The sequence below is a fragment of the Armigeres subalbatus genome, chromosome 1 (assembly GCF_024139115.2).
Source record: "Armigeres subalbatus isolate Guangzhou_Male chromosome 1, GZ_Asu_2, whole genome shotgun sequence".
Taxonomy (NCBI): domain Eukaryota; kingdom Metazoa; phylum Arthropoda; class Insecta; order Diptera; family Culicidae; genus Armigeres; species Armigeres subalbatus.
In genome coordinates, this window is record NC_085139.1 from 290,236,174 (window position 1) to 290,263,990 (window position 27,817).

Sequence of the window (27,817 nt, forward strand, 5' to 3'; positions counted from 1 at the left end):
GCCATGTAATTGCGACAAACTTGGGATACCTGAGAATGTCCTTGAAGGATCAGAAGGACATTGGGGTCGATTTGTGCAATGTACTTAAAGAAATTCGAATTAATTGGATTTAATCTGGAATAATTGACTTTTTATTAAATAATTTGATTAAAATTATTTTTATCGAGGTACGTTGGCATGCTATGCAATTGCGACAAATTTGGGATACCTGAGCATGTCCTTGAAGGATCAGAAGGACATTTGGGGTTGATTTGTGCAATGTACCTAAAGAAATTCGAATTAATTGGATTTGATCTGGAATAATTGACTTTTTATTAAATAATTTGATTAAAAATATTTCTATCGAGGTACGTTGGCATGCTATGCAATTGCGACAAACTTGGGATACCTGAGAATGTCCTTGAGGATCAGAAGGACATTTGGGGTTGATTTGTGCAATGTACCTAAATAAATTTGAATTAATTGGATTTAATCTGGAATAATTGACTTTTTATTAAATAATTTGATTAAAAATTTTATCGAGGTACGTTGGAATGCCATGTAATTGCGACAAACTTGGGATACCTGAGAATGTCCTTGAAGGATCAGAAGGACATTTGGGGTCGATTTGTGCAATGTACTTAAAGAAATTCGAATTAATTGGATTTAATCTGGAATAATTGACTTTTTATTAAATAATTTGATTAAAATTATTTTTATCGAGGTACGTTGGCATGCTATGCAATTGCGACAAACTTGGGATACCTGAGAATGTCCTTGAGGGATCAGAAGGACATTTGGGGTTGATTTGGTACAATGTACCTAAATAAATTTGAATTAATTGGATTTAATCTGGAATAATTGACTTTTTATTAAATAATTTGATTAAAATTATTTTTATCGAGGTACGTTGGCATGCTATGCAATTGCGACAAATTTGGGATACCTGAGCATGTCCTTGAAGGATCAGAAGGACATTTGGGGTTGATTTGTGCAATGTACCTAAAGAAATTCGAATTAATTGGATTTAATCTGGAATAATTGACTTTTTATTAAATAATTTGATAAAAAATATTTCTATCAAGGTACGTTGGCATGCTATGCAATTGCGACAAACTTGGGATACCTGAGAATGTCCTTGAGGGATCAGAAGGACATTTGGGGTTGATTTGTGCAATGTACCTAAAGAAATTCGAATTAATTGGATTTAATCTGGAATAATTGACTTTTTATTAAATAATTTGATTAAAATTATTTTTATCGAGGTACGTTGGCATGCTATGCAATTGCGACAAATTTGGGATACCTGAGCATGTCCTTGAAGGATCAGAAGGACATTTGGGGTTGATTTGTGCAATGTACCTAAAGAAATTCGAATTAATTGGATTTAATCTGGAATAATTGACTTTTTATTAAATAATTTGATTAAAAATATTTCTATCGAGGTACGTTGGCATGCTATGCAATTGCGACAAACTTGGGATACCTGAGAATGTCCTTGAGGGATCAGAAGGACATTTGGGGTTGATTTGTGCAATGTACCTAAATAAATTTGAATTAATTGGATTTAATCTGGAATAATTGACTTTTTATTAAATAATTTGATTAAAAATTTTTTATCGAGGTACGTTGGAATGCCATGTAATTGCGACAAACTTGGGATACCTGAGAATGTCCTTGAAGGATCAGAAGGACATTGGGGTCGATTTGTGCAATGTACTTAAAGAAATTCGAATTAATTGGATTTAATCTGGAATAATTGACTTTTTATTAAATAATTTGATTAAAATTATTTTTATCGAGGTACGTTGGCATGCTATGCAATTGCGACAAACTTGGGATACCTGAGAATGTCCTTGAGGGATCAGAAGGACATTTGGGGTTGATTTGTGCAATGTACCTAAATAAATTTGAATTAATTGGATTTAATCTGGAATAATTGACTTTTTATTAAATAATTTGATTAAAATTATTTTTATCGAGGTACGTTGGCATGCTATGCAATTGCGACAAATTTGGGATACCTGAGCATGTCCTTGAAGGATCAGAAGGACATTTGGGGTTGATTTGTGCAATGTACCTAAAGAAATTTGAATTAATTGGATTTAATCTGGAATAATTGACTTTTTATTAAATAATTTGATTAAAATTATTTTTATCGAGGTACGTTGGCATGCTATGCAATTGCGACAAATTTGGGATACCTGAGCATGTCCTTGAAGGATCAGAAGGACATTTGGGGTTGATTTGTGCAATGTATCTAAAGAAATTCGAATTAATTGGATTTAATCTGGAATAATTGACTTTTTATTAAATAATTTTATAAAAAAATATTTCTATCAAGGTACGTTGGCATGCTATGCAATTGCGACAAACTTGGGATACCTGAGAATGTCCTTGAGGGATCAGAAGGACATTTGGGGTTGATTTTTTACAATGTACCTAATGAAATTCGAATTAATTGGATTTAATCTAGAATAATTGACTTTTTTATTAAATAATTTGATTAAAATTATTTTTATCGAGGTACGTTGGCATGCTATGCAATTGCGACAAATTTGGGATACCTGAGCATGTCCTTGAAGGATCAGAAGGACATTTGGGGTTGATTTGTGCAATGTACCTAAAGAAATTCGAATTAATTGGATTTAATCTGGAATAATTGACTTTTTATTAAATAATTTGATTAAAAATATTTCTATCGAGGTACGTTGGCATGCTATGCAATTGCGACAAACTTGGGATACCTGAGAATGTCCTTGAGGGATCAGAAGTACATTTGGGGTTGATTTGTGCAATGTACCTAAATAAATTTGAATTAATTGGATTTAATCTGGAATAATTGACTTTTTATTAAATAATTTGAGAACAATATTTCTATCAAGGGACGTTGTCAGGCTATCCAATTGACACAAACTTGGGATACCTGAGAATGTCCTTGAAGGATCAGATGGACATTTTTGGTCGATTTGTTGCAATGTACCTTATTGATATGCATTTTGAACTATATATGTATATCTTATCGGTTTTTAATTTCGTTTAGAATTGAAAATTGTTGGAAATGCATTTTATACAATATCCGAGCGTTCTGTTAATTGCCTACTTTCAGGCGTAAGCTCTTATTTATGTTTTGGTGTGTATTTAGGAGTTTTCTAATGTATTTATATGATTTTTGGCCCGAAATCACGCTTTTTAGTATAAAACTGCCATTATTCAACTTAAGTATAAGGTTTTATATATGTTTCCGGCCTAGAATTTTCCAAGGAATCCGATTCCGTCGAGTTATCTAACATATAATGCGATTTGAAAAGTTTAGTATAAGAAAGTATGGGAAATTTTGAGGTACGTTGAAAAACAAATATAATTCCGGAAGGTACGTACTTGGTACACTACATTAGCGATAAAATTGAGAAGTTTTACGAAGATTTTCGAAAAATCGACCGTCTATTCAGCAGGCCACCGATTTTCTAGGAAATATTGAGGTACGTTCAAAATCCCCGGAGGTACGCATAGGTACGCATTTGGTACATAAACTTAGATGTATTTATTTTCAATTTTATGATAAGTGGCCTGCCAGCTAGACGGACATGATCGGAAGTGGGGCTGGGTCGGCCACACTCTACGTAGGGGCGGAAACGAAATATGTAAACAAGCATTAGGCTGGAACCCAGCGGGACATCGCCGCTGAGGCAGACCCAGAGGCTCATGGCGGAGAAGCCTCAATAAAGAAATAAAAAAGTCGACCGAAATCTAACCTGGCAACAGGTTAAAGCGATAGCCGGGCAACGCTCGGCCTCGGCTTTCAAGTCGGCCCTTTGCCCCACCGGAGGTGTACAGGATCCATAAGTAAGTAAAAATTGTCTCGACTTCCCTGGGCATAAAAGTATCATCGTGGTAGCCTCATGATATACGAATGCAAAACTGGTAACTTGTCTTAGAAACCTCGCAGCTAATAACTGTAGAAGTGCTTAATGAACACTAAGCTGCGAGGCGGCTCTGTCCCTATTAATGGGTCTACCGGAGCAGTATGAACCTATGATCATGGGACTTGAAGCATCCGGAGCTGCGCTGACAGCAGATGCGGTAAAGGCAAAAATTCTACAAGATGTCAAACTGGATCGTGGTCCGGTAAGCAGTAGTGTGGAAGAAGCATTATACAGCAGATCGAGCCGGAAGAAGGTAAATGAACCAAAAGCAGGTAGCAAAAACGAAAAACTTTGCTACAACTGCGAGAAGCCGGGACATTTTGCAGCCAAGTGTCCCCATGTCAGGAAACCATCGATGAAGGTAAGCAAGCCAAAAGGATTGTGCAGCATTTTCACGATTGGCGATGTGAATGCAAATGAGTGGTACTTCGATTCCGGTGCCACAAGCCACATGGCACGGTCAGATCAAACATTTGTTGAATCCGTTGCTATGGATCACGACGTCGGAACTGCAAATAACAGCTACATGAAGGCGGTTGCCAAAGGAACGGTTGCGATGGAAACCAAACATGGGCGTGTGAATGTAGCAAGTGTGTTGAAAATCCCCGAGCTGGCTACCAATCTGTTATCGGTGAGTACCATATGTAAGCGAGGACACAAAGTGGTGTTCACATCCAACAAGTGCGAAGTCTGGGATGACAGTGGCAAACTTGTCGTTACCGGAATCGAGGAAGGCGGATTATACCGTGACGGGCGGAGGAATCGTTTCTGACCATGGGCGTAGCCAGGATTTCAAGTAGGGGGGGGGGCTAACTTTTCTAGGTTTTCTGAATCGTAGTTTAAAAAAACACATGAATATTAGTGCTTGGCACTATTTCCTTCTAAACTCCCAAAACTTTGAAACCAAATCCACAACCAACAGTATATGCTGGTTCACAATAGCGCGTTGCGCGTCGCGTCGCGCTGGGCGTTGATATCAGCGTTTTGTACTAAAACGCAACGCCAATGAACGTGACGCATTCACGCCCACAATGCAATGCAATAATGATTATAACACTAATGGATTTAAAAATGCATGATTTATTGCTCATCAAATATTTAAAAAAAAAGTGAGAAAATTATTAACGAACTCAGTATTCAGAGAGAATATAAAATTGGCTATAACAATTATTATAAAAATCCTGCATTCTTCCATGAGTTTTAGAAAACTACACACTCAGTTTTTATTTCTGCAGCTCGGCAAAAATCCACACAGCCGTGCGCCAGCAAAATAAATAACTGATATTCCGGCAAAAATAGCGTTTGTTAGCTGATTTTCGGCAAATTATTCGCTTATTATCAGCAATTTTGACAAAAAATCTCGGCAAAAAACATGTTTACTGGGGCACGGCTGTACGATTCTCGGTAAAAGTTCAACATTTTGCTGAGATCCCGGTAAAAAAAATTAAGTGTGTAGAACCATACATCTGAATTCCTAAACAAATCCTCTCTGAAATAATATTAATTATAAAATATTCAGAAAAAAACAATATACAAGCTTTCCTCATGAATTCCTTCGACAATTGCTCCAGGCATTATGTCCGTAATCCGAAAATTCCATAAATAATGATTTACTCCAAGAAATCCTCCACGAACGTCTTTATAGGTTCTGCAGGGAGTTCTTCAGATAATTTCGTGCTGTTTCTCATAAAAAAATCTGAAAAATCGCGCCGTGAAAATTCCACAGAACTGCAAGTAAATATTCCTGAGAATTTCGCGAAAAATCTTCAAATTTCTTGTGTAAATTCCATGAAGTTCTCCGTGAAAGTTTCGAATAATTTCTTGTGAAAATTTCAAAGAATTTCTTTAGCAATTCCACCAAAAATTTAAATAGAAATTATAACGAAATTGAAATCAACAATAGAGTTTTCGGAGGAATTTCTGCAGGAATTCCCGGAGAATTATCATAGCAATTCTTGGAGTAACTGCCGGTGGAACTTCTGGAGGATTTCTTGAAGAACTGCAGAAAGAATTTCCGGAGGAATTCCTGGAGGAACTCTCGTAAGAACTCCTGGATAAACTCCCAAATGAACTTCCGTAAGAATTCCAGGAGGAACTCCTGGAAGAGTTCTTGAAGGACCTCCCGGAGGAACTCCCAGAGAAATTTTCCGAGGAGCTTGTGGAGAAATATGTTGATAAATTGCCAAAGAAAGCCTGAATGAATCCCCGGAGAAACTACTGATGGAACTCCCGGAGAAATTTTCAGAGTAAAATCCGGTGAAATATCCCGAAGTTGAATTTCTAGAGGAACTTCCGAAATCACATTTCCCGTGTAATTCCTGCCAAATATCCTCCAAGAATTCCCTGTGAAGTTTCTGGAGGGATTCCCGGAGGAACTCTTGGAAAAACTCCTGTAAGAATTTCCGGGGAAATACTTCGACGAATTCCGGAAGAAATTCATAAAGAAATTTCTAGAGGAACTTTTGAAGGATATTCTGAAGTAATTGCGAAAAGAATTCCAGAATGAAATCCTAGAGAATTTCTCTATTGAATTTATGGAGGTCATTCGTTTATTTAGTTAACATCTAAACAGATAACACTGAATCAACAATTTGACGCCACAATGCACGGTTCGAGGCCGCATCTCTCCATCCTCGGATACGCCCCACGCTCGCCAAGTCGTTCTGCACCTGGTCTGCCCATCTCGCTCGCTGCGCTCCACGCCGTCTCGTACCTGCCGGATCGGAAGCGAACACCATCTTTGCAGGGTTGCTGTCCGGCATTCTTGCAACATGTCCTGCCCATCGTACCCTTCCGGCTTTAGCTACCTTCTGGATACTGGGTTCGCCGTAGAGTTGGGCGAGCTTATGGCTCATTCTTCGCCACCACACACCGTCTTCTTGCACACCGCCAAAGATGGTCCTAAGCACCCGTCTCTCGAATACTCCGAGTGCTTGCAAGTCCTCCTCGAGCATTGTCCATGTTTCATGTCCGTAGAGGACAACCGGTCTTATAAGCGTCTTGTACATGACACATTTGGTGCGGTGGCGAATCTTTTTCGACCGCAGTTTCTTCTGGAGCCCGTAGTAGGCCCGACTTCCACAGATGATGTGCCTTCGTATTTCACGACTAACGTTGTTGTCATCCGTTAGCAAGGATCCGAGGTAGACGAATTCCTCGACCACCTCGAAGGTATCCCCGTCTATCGTAACACTGCTTCCCAGGCGGGCCCTGTCGCGCTCGGTTCCGCCCACAAGCATGTACTTTGTCTTTGACGCATTCACCACCAGTCCAACTTTTGTTGCTTCACGTTTCAGGCGGGTGTACAGTTCTGCCACCTTTGAAAATGTTCGGCCGACAATGTCCATGTCATCCGCGAAGCAAATAAATTGACTGGATCCGTTAAAAATCGTACCCCGGCTGTTACACCCGGCTCTCCGCATGACACCTTCTAGCGCAATGTTGAACAACAGGCACGAAAGTCCATCACCTTGTCTTAGTCCCCGGCGCGATTCGAACGAACTGGAGTGTTCGCCCGAAATCTTCACACAGTTTTGCACACCATCCACCGTTGCTTTGATCAGTCTGGTAAGCTTCCCAGGGAAGCTGTTCTCGTCCATAATTTTCCATAGCTCTACGCGGTCTATACTGTCGTATGCCGCCTTGAAATCAACGAACAGATGGTGCGTTCCCAAGCAACATCTCTTGTTTCTCAGTGAGTAACAACAACTGTGGTGTGACTTACTGAAGGTCTGACTTAAGCACAACGCGTCGTATTTGGAACTCCTTTGTGACACAAAAAGCGCAAGAGGTGGAGCCTATTTGCAACATATTGCGGCTACAAAGAAAATAAAAACACAAAAACCAACCGAGAATCGAACCATGGACCTTGAGATTTGCAACCTTCTACTATAACCATCACATCAACAATTCTATTTGGAGATTCTGCTACAAGTGCACTACATAAACAACAAAGTCAATTGTAACTTCATTGTATCTTATACGGAACATGCAGATGACTGTCAAAAATAAAATACTGCTCAGCTGAGCTCAAAGTGTTTTGCAACATATCAGAAACATTGTCGTAACAGCAATGAACCGAAATGTTATTAATTCTGCAACTTATCTGTTTTGTTTCTGATATGACACACATCGAATTTTAAACCACCCAAGAAGTCAGATGTATTGCCAGTGTCTTTAATGCAATTTATTAGGAACAAACACCTATTTGAAAGATGTTGCGCGTGCTGCTTGGGTTGGGACCTGGTATTCACGGCATTTTTGAAGGATTTGCCGTACAGTAAAGATCTGGTCCGTTGTCGAGCGGCCGTCAACGAAGCCGGCTTGATAACTTCCCACGAACTCGTTCACTAATGGTGACAGACGAAGGAAGATGATCTGGGATATCACTTTGTAGGCGGCATTAAGGATGGTGATCGCTCGAAAGTTCTCACACTCCAGTTTGTCGCCTTTCTTGTAGATGGGGCATATAACCCCTTCCTTCCACTCCTCCGGTAGCTGTTCGGTTTCCCAGATTCTGACTATCAGTTTGTGCAGGCAAGTGGCCAGCTTTGATGAGCTCAGCTCCGATACCATCCTTACCAGCTGCTTTATTGGTCTTTAGCTGTTGAATGGCATCCTTAACTTCCCTCAAGGTGGGGGCTGGTTGGCTTCCATCGTCCGCTGAACTGACGTAGTCATCTCCTCCGCTGCCTTGACTTTCACTGCCTGTACTCTCAGCGCCATTCAGGTGTTCCTCGTAGTGCTGCTTCCACCTTTCGATCACCACACGTTCGTCCGTCAAGATGCTCCCATCCTTATCCCAGCACATTTCGGCTCGCGGCACGAAGCCTTTGCGGGATGCGTTGAGCTTCTGATAGAACTTGCGTGTATCTTGAGAATGGCACAGCTGTTCCATCTCCTCGCACTCCGCTTCTTCCAGGCGGCGTTTCTTCTCCTGAAAAAGGCGGGTCTGCTGTCTCCGCTTCCGTCTATAACGTTCCACGTTCTGCCGGGTACCTTGCTGCAGCGCGACCGCCCGCGCTGCGTCCTTCTCCTCCAGAATCTGTCTGCACTCTTCGTCGAACCAATCGTTCCGTCGACTTCGACCCATATACCCGACGTTGTTCTCCGCTGCGTCGTTAATGACTGCTTTAACTGTACTCCAGCAGTCCTCAAGAGGGGCCCCATCGAGCTCACCCTCTTCCGGCAACGCTGCCTCGAGATGCTGCGCGTATGCAGTGGCGACATCAGGTTGCTTCAGTCGCTCTAGGTCGTACCGCGGCGGTCGTCGGTACCGAACATTGTTGATGACCATCACCAGATAGTGGTCAGAGCCGATGTTAGCGCCACGATATGTCCTGACGTCGATAATGTCGGAGAAGTGCCGTCCATCAATCAGAACGTGGTCGATTTGTGATTCTGTCTGCATTGGTGATCTCCAGGTGTACCGATACGGGAGGCTGTGTTGGAAGTAGGTGCTGCGAATGGCCATATTCTTGGAGGCGGCGAAAACAATTAGTCGTAGGCCGTTTTCGTTCGTCGTTGCGCGCTGAACTTTCCAATAGTCGGTCTAAACTCCTCCTCTTGGCCAACCTGAGCGTTCAAATCTCCTATGATGATTTTGACGTCGTGGCTTGGGCAGCTGTCATCGTACTCATGTTCCAGCTGCGCGTAGAATGCGTCCTTATCATCATCAGTGCTTCCGGAGTGTGGGCTATGGACGTTGATTATGCTGAAGTTGAAGAACCGGCCTTTGATCATCAACCTGCACATTCTTTCATTGATCGGCCACCACCCGATCACGCGCCTTTGCATATCGCCCATCACTATGAAAGCTGTTCCCAGCTCGTGTGTGTTGCCGCAGCTCTGGTAGATGGTATGATTACCTCTAAACGTTCGCACCATTGATCCCTTCCAACAAACCTCCTGCAGCGCTACGATGCCGAATCCACGGTCCTTGAGCACATCGGTGAGGAAGTTGGGAGTTTTGCAGTTCCACGAACCGAGTTTCCAATCGCTAGTCCCTTTTCGTGGCAGTGGTCTTAGCCGATGGTTCCGGTCCATACTCTCTTGTTGATTGTTCGTTGCTTATGATTTTTTAAAGGCTGGCTTGCAGGGCCTGACACCAAACCCCCTAAATTTCCGGAGGACCATTCCTCCTTATTTCCGGTGGACCATGGTGTACAGTTTCACTTAGAGTTTCTCGTATCCCGGCCAGCACCGCGGGGAGGTAGTGATAGGAGTTGCTGGGTAAGAGGCTAAGGACCACGAGATCGGGTCTATTTTATTCCTTCTGGTACGCGAAGTACCAATGGTACGCTTTACCCAGCATTTGCCGTGCCGTTATGGAGGTATTCCCGGGAAATTTCCTGGAAGTTATCCCGGAGGAAATTAAGGAAGAGTTCCTGGAGGAATGTCTGGGGAAGTTCCTAGAAGGATTTATTATAGATTTCCAAGTGAAATAGTGTAGCGAAATCGGAGGATTTCCGTCATAAATTGTATTCTTGAAGGAACTCTCGAATGTATTCCTGAAGGAAACTCCGGAGATATTTCCGGAAGAATAGCCGAAGAAATGTCTGGAAGTAGAAGAAGGAGAGAAGGAAAGAAATCTTCAAGGAATTTTCTCATGAATTTCCTAAACAAATTTTACTGAAGGGTTTCTGGATAAGGAGGAATTACAATTACATGAGAAGGATTTTCGAACGATTTCAGATGAATTTGTGGATAACTTTCCGGAGAATTCTTGAGCCCGAAATGTTTCGAGTTGTTTTGAACTTTCATATATTATGGATCCTGGATACCCTAATAAGTTTTTGAATATGATATATGAATATGTTTGGACCGTAAAGTGCACATGTTTAAGGGAATTCAATTCAGTACCCGTTCAATCTTTCAACCATTTAGGGGGGCGACGGCCCCTCTCTGCCCCCTCTGGCTACGCCCTTGTTTCTGACAAATAGCATCGATGTTTGGCACAGACGGCTTGGCCATTTGAATGAAGGTAGTTTGAAGAAGTTCAAGCAAGTAAATTTTATGAACGAAGCACTTAGTAATTGTGTGTCGTGTCTGGAAGGCAAGCAGGCACGTTTTTCGTTCCCATCTAGCGAATCAAGGGCAGAGGATTTGCTAGAGTTGGTGCATTCGGATTTGTGTGGCCCCGTAGAAGTTCCATCGTTTGGGGGAAGTCGTTATTTCATTACCTTCTTGGACGATTCCAGCAGGAAAGTTGTGGTGTACTTTCTCGAGCATAAAAGTCAAGCGCTTGAAGCATTTCGAAATTTCAAGGCTACTGCTGAAAGGCAATCAGGAAAGAAGATGAAGATTTTGCGGACAGATAACGGGAAGGAGTATGTCAACCGAAGTTTCCGGCAAGTTCTTAAACAAGAAGGGATTCGGCATCAAACAACGTGTCCATATACGCCCGAGCAGAATGGGGTCTCAGAGCAAATGAACCGTACACTTGTGGAGAAAGCACGGTGCATGTTAAACGACGCGAAACTAGGAAAAGAATATTGGGCGGAAGCTATTTCGACTGCCGCTTATTTGATCAACCGATGCCCAACAAAGTCCTTAGAATTCAAGACACCAGAAGAAGCATGGACTGGAAGGATGCCAAATCTTCAACATTTGAAAGTTTTTGGATCTAGCGTGATGGTGCATGTGCCGAAGACGAAGCGTAAGAAGTTTGATCCGAAAGCAAAGAAAGGTATTTTCGTTGGCTACTGTGATGATACCAAAGGATACAGAGTAGGGTGGTTCAAAAAATCGATTTTGCTCCACAGTGCTCATCTGATTCTTTACCATGTTCTGAGTGACCTCTGAAAATTTGAGCTCATTTGGATTGAAACTGATTTAGCACAAGCCGTTTCAAGTTTGCATGCAAATTAGTATGGGGAAATTTATTTTTTCATTATACTGGTAATGACGCTTCCCCATCAAGCGCATGTTTAAAGAAAACCTACATAGCTAAAAGGAATAATCAACAGCTTTCACTCAGTGAAAACCGGATCTCAATTAATCGTTCCAATAATTAGTAATCGAATTAAATCTATACCGTGGTTTTCTGGAGCAAATTGCATAACTCATCAACAGGCAACATTGCTGCTCGTGGCGCGAAAGATAGCACACACAAATTCAGGCTACTATGTTGCACTGCACATTTCAGTGATGCCCTCAAAGAAGTTTAATGATCATGACTAAAGATTCGCAACCTGTCTTAAAATCGATTACTAATTATTGGGACGATTAATCAACATGCGGTTTTCGTTGGGTGAAAGCTGTTGAGTATCCCTTTTAGCTATGTAGGTTTTCTTTTAACCTGCGCTTAATAGGAAAACGTCATTAACAGTATAATGAAAAAATAAATTTTCCCATACTAATTTGCATGCAGACTTGAAACGGCTTGTGCTAAATCAGTTTTAATCCAAATGAGCTCAAATTTTCAGAGGTCGCTCAGAACATGGTAAAGAATCAGATGAGCACTGTGGAGCAAAATCGATTTTTTGAACCACCCTAATACAGAGTCTACGATCCTGCCAGTGGTGAATTTCAAATAAGTCGAGATGTTGTCGTAGTTACGGAAGGTGTGGCCAACGCAAGCGTTGCGTGTGGACATGAAGTGAAACCGGTGGAGTTCATCGAACTACATTTTGAGGAAACATTAATGCCAGCCGGCGATGGTGAGGACGAATTGCAAGATGAGGCCGCCAATCTTCCGCATGTGTCTGATGACGACGACGTTCATAGCAACGAAGACGAAGAATTCGAAGATGCTACGGATTCTGTTGAAGCTGCGCTCCCACCACAAAACAATAGACCGGCTGAAAGCGCGTTTATCCAGGCAAGTGTTCTGATTATATTAGCTATGGATCATTTTCTGGTAAAACCATTTCCCCCCAGTTATCTTCTGCGACTACTGAATTTGTGATGGATGATCCACAAACCTACGAAGAGGTTCTACGCCGGCCATACAGAGACCTTTGGATTCATGCAATGAACGATGAGCTGATTTCGTTGAGCGAGAACGACACGTGGGCGTTAGCAAATCTGCCTGACGAGCGGAAAGCAATTAATGATAAATGGGTATTCAAGGCGAAGCGTGGACCGGATGGGACAATACAGCGTTACAAAGCGCGTCTCGTCGTGAAAGGTTGTGCGCAACGACCGGGTTTGGATTACGACGAGGTATACTCTCCCGTAGTGCGATATGCTACAATCCGTTACTTCACGGCGCTAGCAGTGAAGCACAATTTTGATATCGACCAAATGGATGCCGTCATTGCTTTCCTGCAAGGGGAGCTGAAGGGCGAAGAGATTTACATGGTACAGCCGCAGGGTAACGATCAGCAAGCAGGCAAGGTATGTAGATTAAAGAAAGCGCTTTATGGTTTGGAGCAATCGAGCAAAGTGTGGAATGCTCAATTGGATGACTTTCCTCGAAAATTCGGCCTAAATCATTCATCAGTAGATCCTTGTTTGTACTGGATGATTAATGGGGAGAAGATAATATTTGTAGCAATTTACGTCGATGATTTTTTGATTTTCACCAACGACCAGAATCTGAAACGAAAATTAAAGGCATTTTTGAGTAAGCATTTCAAAATGAAGGATCTTGGTGAAGCCAAATACTGCCTAGGCATGCGAGTTACAAGGCAACGAGCAGATGGCAAACTCTGGCTCGATCAGCAGGCATACATAAATGAGATTATCCAGCGTTTTGGCATGGTTGATTCAAACCCCGTTGCAACTCCTGCTGACCCAAGTATAAGACTGAGTAAATCAATGGCCCCGAAGAGCCAGAAAGAAATTGAAGAGATGAAGACAGTACCGTTCAAAGAAGCCGTTGGATGTTTGTCTTTTGTAGCCCAGATCACCCGTCCGGATATTGCTTATGCAGTGAATGCTGTGAGCCAGTTCAGTTCCAACCCAGGACGACAACATTGGGAGGCGGTCAAAAGGATAATGCGCTATCTTAAAGGGACATCATTGAAGAAACTGGAGTATACCAAACACGAACCTTGTGATCTTGTGGGATTTAGCGATGCCGATTGGGGAGGAGATCCTGACAATCGAAAATCGACGACAGGCTACGTGTTCACCTTACAAGGAGGAGCCATATCATGGAATGTAAAAAATCAGCTCTATCATCTTGTGAGGGAGAGTACATGGCGTTGTCCCACACAATACAAGAGGCTATGCGGTGGAACAACCTACGTTCTCAGATGTCTGAAGATTGCCCGATTTTTGTCAAGTGTGACAACCAGGCTGCAATCAGCATCGCAAATAATGGCTCATACAACCCTCGCACAAAACATGTTAGCATCCGCTACCATTTTGTGCATGATAGCCTCGAACAAGGAGTTGTACAACTGGACTATCTACCAACGAAGGAGCAACCAGCCGACGGTTTTACGAAGCCATTAGCTGTTCAGAAACAAAGACAATTTTATGAATTACTTGGCGTCTCGGATTAAGGAAGAGTATTATAGATCATAGCAATCATTGTAATCCTTGTCGCAATACTACCATGTTAAATAAACAGAAATAATTATTCCACTGTTAAACGTCAATGAAACCACACGTGTTTCAATTAGTTCCAACATTACCTAAAAAATACAATTTATTCAATTGAAACCAGGAGAACAAAAAAAAATGAAAACATTCAAATCTGGGATATTCAAATCTGTGACGGTTTCATGGACCCGATCAATATTTTTCCAACATTACAAAGCATACTTTGATCGAATTATAAAATTTATAGTGTACGCATGGAATGTCATATAGGGGGATGCACAATTTATAGCATGGCCGGCGTAAAATGCTGGATAAGCCTCATGGTCGTGGGTTCAATTCCATGCTCATCCCTTTTCTATATTGTATTTCTAACTTAGTTCTATCTGCGTTCCACGTTCTACTAAAACGATCCCTTTTGTTATAACCTCCCACCCCTACAATTCCAAAACCTATGGCACCTATGAGAGGTCGTAGAGCTCTCTGCATCTTCCTTAAGTAGGTGTCCATCCTTCCCCTTCCTTAGCATTCGCAAGGACGTGGCCAGGACAGATCTCGACTATTGTAAAGTGCATTGCTTCCATCTAAGAGATAGTGATTAGTCCCAAATCAATATCTGTGGTAAGTGATGTAAGTAAGGATGGAAGTGATGTTACTGTCATACAATAGTCCAGTCTGAAACGAGTTCCCCATTAGAAACAGATATTTTCGGCTAGAAGATTTTAGCATTGGAATTATTTCCAGCGTGATGACATTCTCACTTCCTGGAAAATCAATCAGCGGAGCAGTCTATAATAATCACGTTGATATTTTACGGGCCCCATATAACTCGATAAGAGGCACCTTTTTTAAGCGCTGCGCTCTCGTTGAAAGTGCAAACACATCGGAACGAAGGCCGTTATCATCATCTGTTCTCCGCGTCTGTTGGATAAGGCCGCCGTGATGATGATGATGCGCGGCGAAGGGGATTGTTAGTTACCGGCGAGGAACGCTAAAAAAATATAACGACCGAAGGGGGCAGCCAGTCGTGAAGGTGTGTTCTTTTCCGGAGCGTTCGATATATTTTTCTTGCTGCCGCGTCCTCACGCCGCGCCATTCGCCTTCGTCGTGGAATCATCTGCACTCGAGGAAGATAAAACTGCAGAGAAACGGACGTGAACCTTTAATTTATTCTTAAGCGTTCTGTCTGTTTGACAAACTGTTTTCATACGCTGCTATTTAATCGAATTTTCAATTAAACAGTATATAGCTTCACACTTCCGCACAAATATGTTTTTTAATTTGAAGTGCTTGTGAAAAATATAAAATGACGACGAAGATCTATTTGTCTTTTTGTCTCTGATAAAAGTGAGCAAAGCATGCTGCTAGCGTTCGATGAAGAAACTGAAGCGCTTGCTTACTCTTATTCTCGAAGGTGACTTCCAGCTGCCTCCGATTCTGGAACGGCCGCAATGCGACGCTGTTGAGTTGAGATACACATTCTGCGGGTGTGAGAATGCGAAGGGTCAAACGTTTTATCAACACACGGCGGTTGTTTACTTTGGCATCGTCATCATCGTCATGACCGCGCTAGGATTATTGGAGAGGGCGCGACAACGATCAACATTCGTTATCATGAAAGGGTGCTTACACTGGAGGTGGATTCACCCCGCGGTGCGCGATGACGAGAGGAAAAGACTCTGCACCTTTTCTCGGAACTAGATGGAATAAAATTTCATCAATACCATCACCACCTCTGCTTGCCATCTTTGGCCAGAGTCAACGCGCGAGTCACGTAGCAAGCTTTGGTGGCGACTCGGTCGCGAGTTATCGATTTTTCTCAGACTGCTGCGATAAAACGGAAACGTCTCTGCATTTTGTTCTACGTTTCAAATTCGAAGATTGCTTCGTTGAGTAAAAAGTAACGATCTTTTTGCACCTCCACGGGGGTATCACATGTCGCAGTTCGTTCCAATGTGACAGAATAAGAACAAAATAAGGAATGAATGAATTTCTGGTAAGCAAGCTGATGAGCAACCACGTTGAGGATCGCTTCTGCAATTCTGCGAACCAAGAAACGTTCGACGCCGATTTTGATGAGTCAAAAGTTCTTCATCGGTCACCGGCATCATATCCACCGCTCGGGCTGTAACGGCATCGTCAGCGACAACGAGAGTGCGCTCATTTGCGCAGAAAAATGAAACGATTAAGCATTTCAGCGCTCGTCACAAGCACAAGCACCACAGGTACTGGCGGTTGATCCGTTTCGATCGCCATTTGCCCATCCTCTGCGCCCGCTCCTTGGTCCGAGGTGTGTTGCAATCGTCTTTGTCACCTGCACATCGAATCACAGTTGATGTTATGCTTTTATTGTTATTCTGATCCAGTAAAACATTCGAAGAGAATGGGGCGCAAAAAACGACAAACAAGGGTATCAATCGTTGTCGCATTCATCGTCACTCGGAAATGGGAGCTGATTTCAGCGGAAAAATATCAGAACACAAGTACAGTCTTCTCCGCCGTTGAAGACGAGTTGTCAAAGGAATGTATATTGCACGGTAGAATAACTTCAAGAAGGGGTAATTGCAAGTTGCAAATGATTGCAAAAAAATGAAATCAGAATGGTTTTGTTTTCAAGACTATGTATATGTGAGAATCAAATTATGGAGATCTATTTCTAAGGGAAAAGAGGTGCTACAAAAAAATCTCGTTATATTATGATGTCAGCAACATGTCATAAAATTATCATCCCTCAATTATAGAAGTTTCCTGTATCATAGCCCAAGTCCGATTATGTATCCCACTGTATCATATTGCTGCTACTGCCGATAACACTAGAAACTCTACCAGCGAACCCTTTCTCATCGCCTACACCTGACGATATAATCGATCGCCTTGATGGGGGTAATCGAAACTGAAACCGATCCTCGATATCCGTTTTCCTTGTCTGGCAGTTCTTCCTGTCGCCGTCTCGCTGAGTTGTGTCCGTTTCTCATTCCTCCTAACATCATCAGCTGTGTGACTTTTTTCATCCATTCTCTTCGTTCGCTGTCTGCTAATCAATAAAGCATCCAATCCATCCGAAAAGAGATACAGAGAAGCCTCCAAAAGTAACAACACCGTCAGCAGACAGAAACCACATGTGACCCTCAAAGCGAACAGCCTTCCGACCTCCTCCTCGCCTGCGCCCACTTGACCAGCTGCCCCTCCACACAGCTTGAGCTGACTGTAGTGAGAGGCTGTGAAGTCATCCGTTTCCACATCGTTGATCGACTCACCAACCGCTCGTTGGCTTCCAAAGGATAGAGGAAGTGAAGCTCACCTCGTTTGATCCAATTCATCCATTCGACACCACACCGCCGCCGTGTCCTCTAAGCTTCCTCTTCTTTAATTAATACACCACGATCATTGTCTCCTTCTGTTCTCCCGATCTACGTCGGACGGCTGCTGGTATCGCCCATCACATCGAACCGATAACGTTCGGTTGTTGCCCATCGACCCAGAAAACATTGAAGTACGTTACGTAGAAGGATAGATTGGTGATGCGATGATGCAGATATTGTGTTCTATCTCGAGGATTGGAAACGTCGGAACGTCGCTCACGGATGCAGTGAAGTCGTATAAATAAAATGCGGATTCGTTTCGGTTCTTCAGCTCATTAACCCTCAAAGCCTGAACGTACGATTCACGCTTTCATATAATCACTTGAAAAATCATAATTTCTGTTAAGAAAATTGTTTTCAGCTTTTTAGTGGAATGTCTTCACTTGTCATAAGACGAGTTTGTACAATCCCATTTAATTCCACCATTTAATTGTATCTTGACAGATACGTATTTTTTTATTTCTGCATTTTTCAACCGATTGTGACAATCAACATATCAAAACAATCGCTCAGATTTCTATAGTTTTTGGAAATTGGATAATATTTTGGATTGGCCACTTAATTGCGGAAATAATTCGGGGTGTATTTGAGTATGTTTTTTGGCACCTATAGGAACACTTGTTTAGCACTTATAAATGTGACCATGCGACATGTCAATATTCATGGTTTTGAAAAATAAATTCAATTGAGTCTATCCTGATCGTTTTTGGACACGGTGGACGCACCCGGGAATGTTTCGAAAACCTGGTCCACCGGTTAAAGTGACCATTTTCTATCAGCGATAAAACCTAGCATGCGACAATTCAAATTTCAAAACAAGACAAACAAACAAGGCTTTCTGGACAAGTTTGACATGTTCCGGAGTTATCCGGAATGGTGCTCCTGTGGGAAAAATGGTCAGGATTGATGATTCATGAAGCTTCGCTTGCGACATCTCAAACTTCATGATTTCGCAAAAAAAAAAATCAATCTAGCTCATTTGGAGAAATTCAGGACAAGCTGTTCCCGAATCTTCGGGACTAGTGCTCCCGGTGAAAATGACCAGTTTTGATCATTTATGAAGCCTGGCTTGCGACATCTCAAACTTCATGATTTTGCAAAACAAGATCAAAGGAAATCATTTTGGAAGAATTTGTACAAGGGATCTTCAGGAAGCCTGGTCCTTCTGGGAAAATGACAATTTTTGAACATCTCTAAAATATCGCTTTCAGATCACAGAATCAACCGGTTGTGATTTTTCGCGTGCTGTATTTCTTCTCATATTACCTAGGTATAGTTTTTTTTTCAAATTTTTTGTCAAATTTTTGTAATGCGTAAAATGTTGTGCTGGACGTGTTAAGTGAAATTGAAATGTCACTTTGTGCTCAAGGAGAAGATCGATGCGACTCTCCGGCGGCAGCAAGCCGGATTCCGTGCCGGAAGATCCTGTGTGGACCATATTATCACTCTCCGCATCATTCTGGAGCAGGTCAACGAATACCAAGAGTCCCTTTACTTGGTATTCATTGACTACGAAAAAGCTTTCGACCGTCTCAATCACGAGAATCTGTGGGGCGCCCTGAGACGCAAGGGAGTTCCTGAGAAAATCATCGGCCTCATCGAGGCACAGTACGAGGCCTTCTCGTGTAGAGTGCTGCACAATGGGGTCTTGTCCGACCCTATCCGGGTCGTAGCTGGTGTGAGGCAAGGATGTATTCTATCACCGTTACTGTTCCTCATCGTAATCGACGAGATTCTGGTAGATGCGATTGACCGTGAACCAAACCGCGGGCTGTTATGGCAGCCTATAACCATGGAGCACCTAAATGACTTCGAATTGGCGGATGATGTTGCACTCCTCGCTCAACGGCGCTCTGATATGCAGAGTAAGCTCAACGACCTTGCCGAGCGCTCCTCTTCGGCAGGTTTAGTCATCAACGTCAACAAATCCAAATCAAAACCAAAGAATGTTGAAAGCTTCCAATATCTTGGTAGCCAAATGGCGTCAAACGGCGGTACCAAGATCGACATAGGCGCACGGATCAAGAAAGCAAGGGCTGCCTTTGCGAGTTTAGGAAATATCTGGAAAAACAAGCAGATAAGTGAACGCACCAAAATACGAATTTTCAACTCTAACGTACTGTTATACGCTAGCGAAACATGGTGTGTATCAGTGGAGAACACTCAACGGCTGCAGGTGTTCATTAACAGATGCCTGCGGTATATAATTCGGGCCTGGTGGCCTCACAACTGGATTTCAAACAACGAGCTCTATCGTCATTGTCACCAGAGGCCGATAGCAACAGAAATTCGGGATCTGAAGTGGAGCTGGGTCGGCCACACTCTACGTAGGGGCGGAAACGAAATCTGTAAACAAGCATTAGACTGGAACCCAGCGGGACATCGCAGCAGAGGCAGACCCAGAGGCTCATGGTGACTAAGCCTCAATAAAGAAATAAAAGAAGTCGACCGAAATCTAACCTGGCAACAAGTTAAAGCGATAGCCGGGCAACGCTCAGGATGGAGATCTTTCAAGTCGGCCCTTTGCATCACCGGAGGTGTACAGGATCCATAAGTAAGTAAGTAAGTAAGTAAGTTTGTGCTCAAAGTATCAAAACGACAACTTGCTCCAGAGTTGTTCTTGAAGATGACATCGAGGGGGAAGGGTCGTTTGATCGAAACCCGTTCACCTTAGTAGCACACATGTCCCTCATTGGTTTCTGCAAACTGATATGTGACCAGATTCAGTCACAATCAAGTTGCTGTAACCATTTTTGGGCGGCTGAAGGCGAACAAACCATTAGGCAGAAGCCCACCCAGCCGAAAATTATTTGGTCAATAGGTCGTTTGGCCGACTAGGACATGTTCGAACGCGAACTTTCCAGTTATCGAATGTTTTTCATCGCTGCTTTAGCAGCCACCGAAAAGCACTAAGTCGGGTACTGAACACACGCGGGAGTACTGACCAGTGGCTTGGATCGCCACAAGCCCTTTGTGTCCAGGAAAACGCACTGATTCTTCAGAACTAGGTTGTCTTAGCTCTTCGATAAAGAATGTTGATACCGAGGTCGACCGTACGTCCGTTTGACTTAGTATAATATTTCGAACTGTGGACATTGGCTACAGTGCCTTTGCACTATCTCACTGCTAACGAGTGCAGCGATGAGACGATTTAGTTGGGGGGTTTATGGTACGAAATAGGACAGTTTAATATATTTTAAATGATAATACTTGAGTCCGGCTTCAACAATTCGGCCACCTTGGAACACGTAGGGGTTCCAACAATTCAGCATTGTACGAATCCTATTTTGCGCTTGATAATGGCGGCCGAGTGAGTGCCTTTTTGACATCCAAGAGGTAGAAAATATTTATACTTTTTAATCAATGTAGGCCTTGATTCTCTGTAAAATATTGGCACTCATCCGGTATCAACAAACGAACAAATGTCAAATACTTTTAATTATGTTATCATGGATTTGGAAGTTTTCTATTGCTTTATTATAATAATTTTATTTTATTTTTTAGGGATGTAGAAGCAACAGTATATCGGCAAATCTATAATAATAATTATCAGTTTTTTTTTAAGTGGAAAGGAATATCGACATCATGTGCACAATGTCATTCCGGCACCACTTGTGCCACAACACTTCTCTGACAGGGTGGCGAAAGTGTCCGCAGCGGATGGACTGGTAAACTTTAGAGCCACGCAGAATGGGTACGCTTACGTGCGTTTTGACAGTTTTCCCCTGAAAAAACTGTCAAAACGCACGCAAACGTATTCATTGTGCTTGGCTCATTACACCTGCTGGATGACTGAAGGCACCCCACTTCTACAGAATACCAGACTTCCATACTGTGTGAGACTGACTGACCCTTACAGGAATTTTCTAATAAGCGTTAACATTATTTCAATTACGCACTAGTATTGTCGAATAGTGCATTGTTTGTTTAATTAACGAATATGTAAACGTCCCATTAGCGTGGTGACAATTTCAATGGGCATGTTACGGACTAACAATAAGAGTATCAAATCATTTGTGCTGATATTTTTAGTGGAATTTACCAATCATAACTTGCAGTTGACTTAATAAACTTATATGATGCATTTATTTATTTATCATCAGACTAAGGCCGGAGTGGCCTGTGCTGCACATAAAAGACTTCTCCATTCAGCTCGGTTCATGGCTGCACTTCGCCAACCACGCAGTCTGCGGAGGGTCCGCAAGTCGTCCTCCACCTGATCGATCCACCTGGCCCGCTGTGCACCTCGCCTTCTTGTTCCCGTCGGATCGTTGTCGAGAACCATTTTCACCGGATTACTGTCCGACATTCTGGATACGTGCCCGGCTCACCGCAGTCTTCCGATTTTCGCGGTGTGAACGATGGATGGTTCTCCCAACAGCTGATGCAACTCGTGGTTCATTCGCCTCCTCCACGTACCGTCCGCCATCTGCAACCCACCATAGATGGTACGCAACACTTTCCTTTCGAAAACTCCCAGTGCGCGTTGGTCCTCCACGTGCATCATCCAGGTCTCGTGTCCGTAGAGAACTACCGGTCTAATAAGCGTTTTGTAGATAGTCAGTTTGGTACGGCGGCGAACTCTATTCGATCGGAGCGTCTTGCGGAGTCCAAAATACGTACGATTTCCAGCCACTATGCGTCTCCGAATTTCTCTGCTGGTATCGTTATCGGCGGTCACCAGTGAGCCCAAGTACACGAATTCTTCAACCACCTCGATTTCGTCACCACCGATAGAAACTCGTGGTGGGTGGCTCACATTGACCTCTCTTGAGCCTCTTCCTATCATGTACTTCGTCTTCGACGTGTTGATGACTTGTACAATCCGTTTAGCTTCGCTTTTCAGTCTGATGTAGGCTTCCTCCATCCTCTCAAAGTTACGTGCCATGATATCAATGTCGTCGGCGAAACCAAATAACTGGACGGACTTCATGAAAATCGTACCACTCGTGTCAATTCCTGCCCTTCGTATTACTCCCTCCAAAGCGATGTTGAATAGCAGACACGAAATGGGAATGTACAAAAAGCGTCGATGTGCAAGTTGCACACCTTTTGGAGTATTACCTGCTTGCGTCCAGGAAGAATTGGCTAGTACAATCGGAATCGGTTTTAAGAGTTCAGAGTAGTGAATTCACTCCTCCACTATCTGAATAACGCCTCACCCAGATGTCTGATATGGTTGCTCAGTGGCGTAGTCAGAAAATTGGTCTGGGGGGGAAGGGTTTTCTGAACATTTTTTTCCACTAAAAAAATTTTTCTTCTAAAAATTTCGTCTCTTGGAGGGGGGGGGGGGTTATGTCCAGTGTTTACACCACTGGGTTGCATATATGCTTTCTTTTTGTAAAAACATTGATCATAACAAGGATCATAATCATTATCTTGTGGTTAAAGCCTGGAAAACAGAATAAAGCAAATAAATATAAGAAATGCAAGAGAAAACAACCAAATCCTTGAGCAGCGTAATTGAGAATATTTGATGTTCGTTTGTTTATAGATACCGAATGAGTGCCAATATTTTCCAGAGAATCAAGGCCTACATTGATTAAAATAAGTAAATATCCTCTACCTCTTGAATGTCAAAAAGGTACTCGCTCGGCCGCCATTATCAAGCGCAAAATACTGGATTCAGGTGTAATTTTGAATGGATGTGGTTGTTGTAGACATCAGTTCAGTGATCGCTCCGCCTTAGATCTTCGCAGCTCACCGGGAACAAAAAACAAGACCAGGTAGACCGATCGATGTGGCGACTTCGAGCAAGTTCTCCCTTACGGATTTCTCTATCTAGAATGACGGCTACAGATGCTTGGATCCGGTGACGGCAGTAGAATGAACTTGGCTACAGCACGAACGATGTCGTTTAACGGAGCAGTGCGTAGGGTCACGACTCGGACGAACCCCCGTCCTTGCCCGGGTGCAGTTTCATGACTGGCCCGAGCGGCCAGCCAGCAGGAGGAACGTTGTCCTGCTTCACGACGACAATAACGATACGGCCTACCTCAACGGTGACCAGGGGATTGGTTGCCCGTGACTGCAGATGTTGAAGGTACTCCGGATACCAGCGGGCCCAGAGATCGGACGGTTCACTCGACATCGGAGTCAGTGGACGGGAATTGACGCACATTCCGACCTGTGCCAGAAGGGTAAACATCTGTTCGTAAGCAATATTGGTGTTGCCTACTGTTTTCAGGATTGCCTCGTAAGTCTTGGTTGCAGCGCGATTGCGGACCTTTTACTTTCAGTGAGAACAGTAATCGACGCCACAGACAGAGCAGGGGCGAGTTGGTGAGACTTGCAAGGATCCTTGCGTTAACGTGAGGCAACGGAGCGCAAGAGTTTTGCTCTGTCTTATCACGAGTTGTTCTTTAACCGATAAACCAAAAACATCAATCATAGAGATATCTTCTTCGTACCGATCTCAGGTGTGGTCGTTGTCTCAGCTTCAACGTTCGCATCAGGAATAATTAGACGCTTCAAGTTCTCGTCCGCTTGCTTAATCAAAGTAGCTCTGGATGTCTTGAAGAAAATGCCCAAATTGTTTCTGATCAATTGCTTTACGGCAGGATTATTCAAAAAAGCAAAAAGATCGACGTATTCTCATCGTCTTCCTTGGATTCGTTCTTTGAGAGCACATTATAAGGTGACGGCAATTTCTGTGGCTTGGTTTGAAAATTGCTCCAATATAAATTGGAGCGCAACGTTGGCTTCATCTAGACTCTAGAGTGCAGAACTCACGGCAGAGCAGTTTCACAACAGCTTGAACAAGTTCGAGGGTTTGAATTACTTCACTTACTGCCAAAAAAATAATCACCACTGAAGTTGAATTTGGTTTGAAGTTTCAAATGGATCAGAGTTTTTAACGAACCAAACTCATAGAACTGTTTGAGCATGGATAACATGGTATTCCAGTATGTCTTGGTTGGTATCAGCGAATTCCGAACGGACATATTTTTGCAGCAAATCATTTTTCATTAGTGTTCTTCGTTAGAGAACTACAACACCTAACTTTTTCACCATTTCGACTATTCTCGACGATGTAGTTAATGTTTGTTGAAGAAAAAGTCATAGACAATTAGACAGGCGTAAGAGAATGAAGTATCACGTATGATTAAAGACGATGATGAACGATTTTTGCTGTAGCGTGAATGTCTTCAATGATGCTTACTTGTGCAAAGGTTTATACATGCGCGCATTCAATTGTTGTTAGTGTTTCAGTCTCTAGCTGATACATGTTGCTGAAACTATTCGAGATTTTTTATACTGACAGCAAAATTTTAAATACCGAAAATACCGGTATTTTACGTATCTAATACCGGTATTTACGGTACTCAAAATTGACCGGTAATACTCGGTACTACCGGTTAGACCACCCTTGAGTAGCTTCAAGTGAAAGAAATCAGCCAGCAGAGTCGATAGTGGCAGAGAGTACAATAGGATGCTTGACGTAATCGGAGAGCGAGGCGTTCCGTAGCCTGCCACCGACGCGAATAATGCGATCTTCGTCGATGTATGGCTTCAGCCACTTCATGGCGGAGGATTTGACTACTGGTTCATCGCTTGATAGGTGAGAGATCTCTGTAGGAAACGACTGTTGTTGAACTAGCCGACGCAGATGAAGCTCAGCCCGTTGTAATTCTTCGGTGGAGAGAGTGTCCGGATCGATTCGGCGTAGTATTGCGTGTTCTCGGAGAGATTGCAGGTATCGCAAGCAGATCGCTGTAACACGACGAAGCCTGGAGAAACTGGAGTACCGCGCGAACAGCTTGTCGTGGAACCTATTCTGTATGACGCTTATCGTAACCTGACACATTACGTTCTTCTGTAATAGTCTCCGCTTTTTCGTCGGTGGGAATGAGATTCGGCCAGTGCTCTGGATCGAGTGTCAACCAGGTTGGGCTGTTCCACCAGCGCTTGCATTGTAGCATATTGAGTCCATGCGAAATATCGTCAGCGGAATTGTCGAAACCGGATACGTGCTTCTAAGTGACTGACATCGGTTGAGTGCTGGATTTGTATCCATTGCAAAATATCCAACCGCGCCAACGCGGCATTATTTGAATAGAGGGTCAGTAGGCCATGACTTACAACACGTATGAAAAGCAGCCAATTTTTCTCCTGATTAGCTACGAACGACACGTAAGTACTATTTTGGCCCCAACAATTACCTAACATATTCGGCAGGTCTTTTCTGAAGGCACGAGGCCACACAGTTACTTGTTGCCTCACCTCAATTGCAGATTCTACGTCATCAGCGTCCGAAAGGAAATCGTCGACGTAGAAATCGTAAATGACTGGATCTACTGCAGCTGGAAACTGGTGCCCATTGTCGCGTGCAATCTGCTGCAGAGTCCTTGTTGCAAGATACGGAGCAGATGCGGTACAGTTGGTCACCGTCTGCAGCTCATAGGAGGAAAGAGGATCGTTGGAGTTTGTCCGGTAGCGAATCCGCAGGAGTTTAAGGTCTTCCGGAGGGTGGAGCATCTGCCGATACATTTTCTCCACGTTCGCGACAATAGCGACGCAGCGAATCGGAAACGGAGCACGATGGAGAGCAGATCCTTCTGAACGACTGGTCCATCCAAGAGTTTAATGAATATCCGGAGCATGTTTTGCACGACGCATCGAAAACGACCCTGACCTTTGTAGACGTGCTTGACGCTTTGGAGACGGTGTGGTGCGGTATGTAGCAGTGCGGTTGATCGTCGTCTACCGGATTGACAAGTCTCGTCATACGCCCTAACTGGAAATATTCGTCCATAAAACGATGGTACGCACCCTTGGTGGCAGGATCAGGTTCGAGACACCACCCGACACTCATAAGATGGCGATCTGCGATATCCCTTGAGCTTTCTAGGACAATATCGGAATTGTCGGTTCGAGGAAGACTGACGATATACCTTACAGAAGGATCACGGGTAGCAGTAGCTAGGAAGTGCTTCTCACAACCATCTTCTTCAACGGATAGTGCTGGTCCGTCGGAGATGTCTTCGAATTCCCAGCACATGTGAAGCGTAGCTTCTATCGGATCATCTTTTGTAGAAAGGTTGCAGATCCCAGGAAAACATGTTGACTGGATGCGGTGCCAGCGACAGCCCATCCGAATGGTGTTTTAGTCAACCATGGAAGTTCGTCCCCTAACGGAATCTCCCGACCACTATGGATCTCCCAGAAGGCTTCACTGCCTTCACTGCAGCACTAGATGAAGGTTATGTTTTAAAACCTCCTTTTTTTTTTAATTTTCTTCCTTCCTTGAAATCGATCTCACCTTACTGAAAGGGGAGAGGAGTAAACAACAAAACTCACATCACCCAGAGCGCCACGAATATTGGGTCAAACACAATTGGTACGTTTGCGTGCGTTTTGACAGTTTTCCATGGGAAAACTGTCAAAACGCACGCAAACGTATCAATTGTGTTTGGCCCATATGAAATTCACCACAGTAAAATGTACACATTCACCCATCAAATGACAAAAAATAACCACGCGTTTAAATGGGCCACTCACATTCATGCGGTAATGTCAGAGCGCCTGGTGTTGGATTGAAAGGTTGGTGCTGGAATGATTTTTTGACTGCCCTACAGTCGCACTCATGGCGGGGGCGATGAGATTGACCAGAGAATATTCTGAGATCCATGTTTATCACTGCATTGACTTTGACAGATTTCAGTAGGTAGGTCAGTAGGCACTGTGCGGAGAGATTGGATAATGCAGCGGCGTTTGGCTGCGAACTTGTTTTTGGTGGAGTTTGGAATGTTGCCGGCCACATTTGCCGACGGCGGTGGATGCTGATGGTGCTCTGCTCGTAGCCTACTGAATTCAGAGGAATTCTACCAGCTCCTCATACTTCACATCATTATGCGTACGACAAGATATTCATCAGCAGTGTGTTTCCGTGCTCCACGGGTTCGTTCTGTTGGCAAATCGTAGAGTACCCGGAAAAGTTGCCGCTTGAGGAATCGACGGTTGTCGTATCGCTTGAGGAGTGCATCCCAAGTGCAAGCGTAATTATCAGCTTCGATATCGACCGACTCGTAGGGTTTCTTTGGAGGGTTTAAGGTTGAA